The sequence below is a fragment of the Rutidosis leptorrhynchoides genome, chromosome 4 (genome assembly GCF_046630445.1).
Source record: "Rutidosis leptorrhynchoides isolate AG116_Rl617_1_P2 chromosome 4, CSIRO_AGI_Rlap_v1, whole genome shotgun sequence".
NCBI lineage: Eukaryota > Viridiplantae > Streptophyta > Magnoliopsida > Asterales > Asteraceae > Rutidosis > Rutidosis leptorrhynchoides.
In genome coordinates, this window is record NC_092336.1 from 34,425,769 (window position 1) to 34,433,269 (window position 7,501).

Here is a 7,501-nt window from a genome sequence, read left to right on the forward strand (position 1 = left end):
AAACGTTAGTTATTTGATTACAAACTCAAATTTGAGGTGCTTGTATTCAAGTTCGAATTCGAGTTAAAAATAATTTTTTTTAACTAATACGGAGTATCAATTATGAATTATCACTATATTATACATTAAAAGAGAGTCTCGATTAGCTAATAATTGTTTTCAAAACCCCCTTAACTACCGTTAGATTAGACAATTATATTACAATACCCCTGATCCAACGGCCCTTAATCATCCTCTTAAAATATTAGCTAATAAATCAATGTTAACCAAAATTATACCCTTAATACCTTTTAAAAAAAAAAAAAAAAAAACACGCGGACCTAAAACCATTAAAAATAAAATACCCGGACCTAACAATTCTATTCGGATCCCTCCAACGAGTAAAGCCAGATGAAAATACATGAATTCATCTTCTTCATCCATCCAACGAGACTTCTTCGATACCTAATCCATCGCATTAATCGCCTCCGTCGCCTTCAGCTCCTACCGTACCTTTTTGATGAACAGGGGAATCAGCCGATTCTCATCTATTCCTCCTACAACAGCGATTCAAACCCAAAAAATATATGCGGACTCAATTTTTGCAAGGATCAATCATAGAGGTTTGTGTTTAATTTAGATCATCTATCAATTCTAATACTGCAAAATCTTCATAATCGTCAAAAACTAATTGTTTCCGGTTTATTCAGAATAAAAATCGGAAAAATTCATTCCCGTCGGATCAGGTATGTAATTTTCACAAATCTTAATATGTTAAACCGTGGATTATGGAATTTGATTAAGATTTGTTTTTGATTTTATTTGAATTCCGTTTTCATTAAACCCTAATTTTGTACTATATTATCAATTATCAATTATTAATTCTATCACTTCAATCGTTTACCGTAATATCATGGTCTCTTAAAAATTAAGGTTCCAGTTTGTGGGTTTCAAGGTTGTGAATCGATATTTTGCAAAAAAAAAGGTATCCTGCTTTCAATCTCATGTTACGTAATTAAGATCATTATGAATGACTTAAAGATTGCTCCCATTTTCATCATCTCATTCAACTACATATTTAACCTTAATCTTCTGTAAGTTATCATTGGTATTTATTTATTTGTATTCATATGCTTATAAATGACTATGTACAAGTATAAGTATGTATAAGGTGTAGATAATGAAGTTTGGTAAAAAAAAAATAAAAAAAAAATGTAGATTGGCAGGGACACCTTAGCCCTGTGTTGCATTTGACAACTCATACCGCCCACCCCACAAGGACTAAGTATGCCGGGTGAAACTCCTCCCCCCAATACCCAACAGTTGGCGCAGACCAGAATTGAACCTGCACCCCATATTTGGTAAGGGTATCCAACAGTGGGCCCGGGGATCAAAGGAGGTGGGTACCAACCAAGCTACTGCCCAGTTGGTTAGATAATGAAGTTGAGGTGTGGAAATTCACAACTCTCTGACGATTTATCTAAGGAAGGAATTACTGATCTAACCTTCATTGTCTATTTTCAGTTGCAGTTAAGAAAATGAAAAAGTGATTGTTTTCGAAATGCTATAAAGGTATGTGTACAGTTTTCAGTTACTTGTGATTTATGTTATGTAGTAGTCCCACTAAATTAAGATCTTTATCTGAATACTTTAGAAGTTGTTATGTTTTCAGGTATTAAAGTGCTTGAAACTGATATGTTGACTCTTTTATTTCTTCGAATGTTCAAATAACAAATTAAAGGAAATTTCTATATATTCGGAAGGGGAGAGGAAAGCGTCCTTGAATGAATCTTCATGTGATATGTCGGATTGTCGGACAACTGATATTATTTCTTTCCATTTTAAATTCGGGTATGGCTACAATCTTTTTCTTGATTTTAGTATCTTATATATTCCTTTTGATGATTTGATACAAAAATATTGATCCATAGGTTAACGTATTAAATATTATACACTAAATGTATCTCTATTTTCTTTTTCCATTCTATTTTAGAAATTTGTTAGTTTCATCTTGCTGACTTTGGTACACATACCTTAGGCCTCACGATTGATTTTATTTGCTGACGTAGTCAAAATTTTGTAGTTCTTTTGATCATCTCAATTTTGTAGTTTTTGAGGTGGGGTATGTATCTGTTATCATCGATTTTGAATTGTTGCGACCAGTTAAATTTAAACCATTTTGCATCTTCTCAGCCGTTTTGCTTTCTGCACTCTCGCCATTTTCATGTTATTTGTAGGTTGTGTGAAGGTTTAGGTGTAGCAACCAATAATGTTGCTGAATATCGAGCTATGATTCTAGGGTAGAGAGTTGCTCTTAGCATAGGGTTTACAAGTATTCGAGTTCTAGGCGATTTTAAACTTGTTTGCATGCAGGTATCGTTTGTGTTCTTATTTTTGGAGGTATTATTTTTTCTTATAGCTATTAATTTTATGATTCTTCTTTTTCGTTATTATATTATGGTTCAGGTTCAAGGCCTATGGAAGGTTAAAAAACAGAAGTTTTTAGTCAGTAGGTTCAAGGCCCATGGAAGGTTAAAAAACAGAAGTTTTTAGTCAGTTTTGTTCGTGACAGTTTACATAAAGAACTGACTTTAGCTGCTCAAGAAATTCTGGGATGATGTTACTCGATTCATGACACTGAGGTTTTTTTTGCTTGCTATTTTTTGTATTCTCTCATCTTATATGTAATGATGATGGTAAAGTATCTGAGTTCAAAGGAAGTTGTAGATACAATTATGAATAGAGGTGGCTAATTGGGCCTTTGAAATAAGTTTGTTGCCATAATGGGTGATGGTCAAATTGGGTTTAAGTCAAGAGATAGACATAAAGAGTCATCCTTGAAAATGCATGATACTCTTATGTTATATGATTTGGCCTTGCTTTGTAATATCCATTGTTATCCTTGAAAAAAGGTAAGTTATACTAATATCAAAGTTAATCATGTCTCATTGATGATCGGTAAGTTATACTACCAAATACATAAACCCTAACTGCAAATTTTTTGAGATTTACTTTGATTGTTTTTTTACCGTTCTTTGATTGTTTTATGTTTGATTCAGCAGGTGGTGAATTATTGAATTATTGGTGAAGTTGGATTGATTATTGCTTATTATTATTAAAGGTAAACTATTTTGTCTTATTGGATGAGTTTATATTTATGTTTCTATGAAAACATTAGATGATCAGGTGAGGTGCTTGATATCATAAACCTTTTGGGCAAACGCTTAAAGATCAAAGATCTTGCTTGAAGCAGAAGATGGGATTTATAGACGAGGACAAGACTCTGACACATGAGGCAAATAACAAAGAAGTAGTTGATTTGGACAACTCTGGAACTCAAAGCTTCTTGCTTGACAATTGAAAGAACGAAGAGAGAAGCTTAGCGAGTGTTTAGCCAAGAAAAGATACATGCTTTCTATTCAGTAACCTTAAGGTAAAAAACTGTTTCTGGTAACATCATTTATGATATTTCGTTATGTTTTTTTTTTTTTTTTTTTTTTTTTTTTTTTTTTTTTTTTGTGTATTTTTAGTTTTAGATCTCAAATTGTCGGTTACTAATTTTTAACTTTAATTCAATTATCTTTTAGTTGTCATGCATCTAATATTGTGACCTGGTATTTGAGTCATGATTGTATCCCCTGTTTTTTTACGGTTTCAAATGTATCGTTAAACTTGAATTGATTAGAAAATTGAAATTGATTTTTAACCATTTAAGTTCTTTTAATTAAACATGATATCTATTTATTACTCTGATGCAGACAACATTGTCTGGTGCTTGATATAAATTACATAGGTGAGAGGTAAGAGTAAATCATTATTTGGTAGTCTTAGTGGGAACTAAAGATTATTTATAAGCATTTGATCTGTAATTAGATTGTTAATGTGATTTGGTTTGGGAATTGGGTTGTACATAATAAGTAATGATATCAAACTATTGGATCTGTAATAAGTTTGTCATGTTTTATGACACTCAGGCTATGGAATCACGGGATGTGCCCATGACTTGACTATTATGAATTAAAAAAACTATATATCTTTATGATAACCATAACCGTAGTTCACTGAAAGGTATGTAACCTTTGGTTGCAGGTATGTACACTGGATAATCCCTTTCACACACACATAAACACTTTTCAATTTTCATCTTTGATCAACCGCCGAATAATAGTTTATAAAAAACACTTACTCCTCGAAAACCCAGGTATATTTGAAATTCTATTTAAGTTGTTCTACTTTTTTGCTTGTATATTGGTTGAGCGTGACCATTTTTGCTGATGCAGGGACACTTTCATCACTGGCTCGAACTATTTAACCACTTCGATACTTTCTTCGAGAAATACATAAAACCCAGGAAAGATTTGCAAGTTGAGGATGATTTCTTGCAGTCTGACCCCTCCATTCCCAAGGGAAGCTGTGATGCATATTTTACGTGTTGTACAAGTAATTTTGGACAACTGCACAAAGAAGCACTTCTACAGCTCCTATGAGGTACATCTTCATATTATAAGCTACTTATTTATGTTATATACGGTGTTTTTTTTATATATTTTGTATTGAAATGCTTAAGCGGCTGTCTAGGAAGTGTCACTTCACCGTTTTGTTCAACCGGGGCCGCTAAATTGGCTTCGATGGAGGTTAAGTATCTTCTAAAGTAAACATCGGATAGACTGTGTAAACAACTTAGGCGGATATGAATATACCCATCTGAAGTTGTTTTAATTAATCATTGTTTTTGATTTGGTTGGAATTTAAATGATTCTTACTTTGAAAGTCTAACTTTAACAAAGATAGCATCAAATCAAACTACAATTATGTGTTCATGTTATTGAATATGACCAAAAGTCAGATAAATGAGGAATATGTTACGAATTAGGATTTAGTTTGTGATAATAAACAAAAAACGAAAAGTAATAACTTCGATAGTGCGTACAATTCGAGAAGTAAGTAATCTTTTGATGCCCAATGACTCGATTTTTTTTCATTTAATAAAAAACGTAAAGCTAATCTTTTATAAATAGTAATAATCTAACTTGCTTATCAAGAAACTGGCAAACAAGTCCTTACCTTTAAACGAAAGTTATGACAAACATCAACTGTTTACTTAATAATAACAAACTCTGAACCACCAAAAATGGAGTAATTACTATTCCTAATAACAGAAATAAGGAAGAATTGTAGTAATTGAATTTTGAGACAACCAGATTATATGAATCATTCCTGAACTACATCCAGGCTTTCATAAGTAGGCCATAATGGTGATATTATACCTGTCCTAATTGTAAACTTTGAAGTAGTTGAGTGGACTTTGTGGCCTTTAGCTGTCAACATCTTTCTTGTCAGTTGTGATTCTTGTGGCCTTTTTGACACTCACCATGGAAAATATTTTATATGAATTATCTGGAACTTTTTTCTCTTACTTTGTATCTGTATGTACAATGTATATATGTATATGTATTATATTTTATATCGAGTTGGTTGCGTGTGCCTTAGAGAATGTATCTGACCCGGTAGCTCATGAGCTGGGTAACACCCTTCATTTTGAGTTCTATGAAACGAACGACACATTAAAGGAAAAAAATTTAGGGCAAGGGTTACAGATAATCCATCTGCCAAACATCAATACTCACGAAAAGTCTGATCTTGAACTTATGCACAAGATAATCAAAGAGTATAAGGTACCAGCTAAGTTAAGATTCTCACTTCTGACAAGATTGCATTTTTCAAGAGCTTTCAGTTCCTTTGCTGCCCGACAACAGTACACATGTATCCGCTTGTATGTTTATTAGAATATCTAACTATATGCGTTTATGCATCAAATAATTAAATATTGTAACCGAATGCTGATGTAACAAATATTTTGTTGATGTGTATTGGATCATGTATCTACTAAATGTTACAGCAGGTTTGTAAGTATAAAATTTATCGCGGTGGTGGTTTTATGTATTATATTCAATCCATGATAGTTGTATGTTTTATTCTTTTAATTCATTATTTAGTTGAACTATACTGATCAACGAATTTCTTAACATTTGCGTTTCACAAATCGATTGAAGGATATGTTGATTTGTTTATGATCTAATTGAAGCTGAAAATGCAGATTAATTGAACATTTATCATCAATCTTCTCCATGTCATAGTTTTTGAGGTGTGATCTAAATCTGTAATTATTGTTTGAACATTATATCTCTAAATCTAATTGAAGCACTATACTATTTAAATATCAGTTGGGTATATCAGTATATGATGATTTAGACTCTTTAATGAAACTTAGATTCTCAACTTTCCTCTTGGAACCGAGAAAGATCGTTGTACACAATTAAGAAATTTAATACGAAACTTGATGGATGATCAAAATGCCAAGTTTACTTAAAAGAGAAAGAAAGCAAGGGAACTTTGTGCTGCAAAAGATAAGGTGTTGCTGATTTAATAATAACAAATGTTGGTGTTCCTCATATAGTGAATGAATATGATGCAGTTTATAAGATAAAAAACGAACCATCTGAAGCTTGTGCTATGATGTTTTCATGTAAATCAGTGATAGCTGCAGGTGGGCGTTTTTATTTATGTGATTTTTAGATAAAATATTGATCCAATATACTCATTTAGGCACGTCTATACTTCAGTCTTTACTTAGTTTTTCTTGGTTGATCCGTCCAAGTACCAAAATAGAACTTTAAATATAATGTTTTCAATATTAAGCTTTTATCAAACCTTTACGGCTTCACCCCTTTTATCACTAATCAGCCGTGTACATAATTCGGAAATCAATTTATTTGTTATAGATAATATTTAAACTCTCCTCTACTTGAACTTTAATAATTGTACCAAGTTGTCAACAATTGCTCCTTTTCAATTACTTTCATGTAGATAAAGAAAGGCTTGATAATGTGGGCATGATGCTGTTGGAACTGATCCAATTTTCAAGGACAACAAGGGACATCTGTACTTGAAATTAAACGGCATTTCAAAAAACCTTGTATTATTATTCAAGGTGAGGTCTTTTTGCATATTTTGAAGTTTTTAGTTTCTTTTAATATGTTTCATTGCTTATCACTAAATGTCGATATGTGAAGTATGTTCTTAATCAGCTCTATTATTATTATTTTATGTTTTCTGCAGATTTTTTTGTTAGTTTCAATATAACATTTCATGTCCTATTTCCTGATAGTCAAGCCAACTAATCCGAAAAAAACACAAATTATATAATTACCTCCATTACTGTTCCGGAAAATAACACAAATAGTATAATTACCTCCATTTAGTAGTTATGTGTGAAGAAGTTACTTATTTTGAACTGTAGGTTATAAGCTTTCTTACTCACAACAACAACAACAACAACAACAACAACAATACCCAATCCCACGAATGTAGGGTATGGGGGAGGTGGAGTGTAGACAATCATTCCTCGTACTCTAGACTAGAAAGAAATCCCTACTTAAGCTTTCTTACTCTACGAGTAAAAACAAAGACTCCGGTCCAGTAAATGCAGTCTCCATCAGGAGAATTCCAAGGTGCCCCTATC

General features: G+C 32.2%; 1 long non-coding RNA gene across 9 annotated transcripts; it reads left to right on the top strand.

The window, feature by feature from the left end:
• The first annotated feature begins 376 nt into the window (after positions 1-376).
• On the top strand, positions 377-5,927 carry LOC139839368 (uncharacterized). Of its 9 annotated transcripts, none has more exons than XR_011756923.1 (7): positions 377-602; positions 690-1,551; positions 1,652-1,830; positions 2,446-3,412; positions 4,069-4,180; positions 4,260-4,467; positions 5,470-5,927. It is a non-coding gene; the product is annotated as an uncharacterized lncRNA (long non-coding RNA). The 9 variants fall into 9 exon arrangements; XR_011756924.1 differs by having other exon boundaries at positions 2,446-3,100; positions 3,166-3,412; positions 4,260-5,927; XR_011756920.1 differs by having other exon boundaries at positions 2,446-2,621; positions 3,042-3,412; positions 4,260-5,927.
• The last annotated feature ends 1,574 nt before the right edge of the window (positions 5,928-7,501 follow it).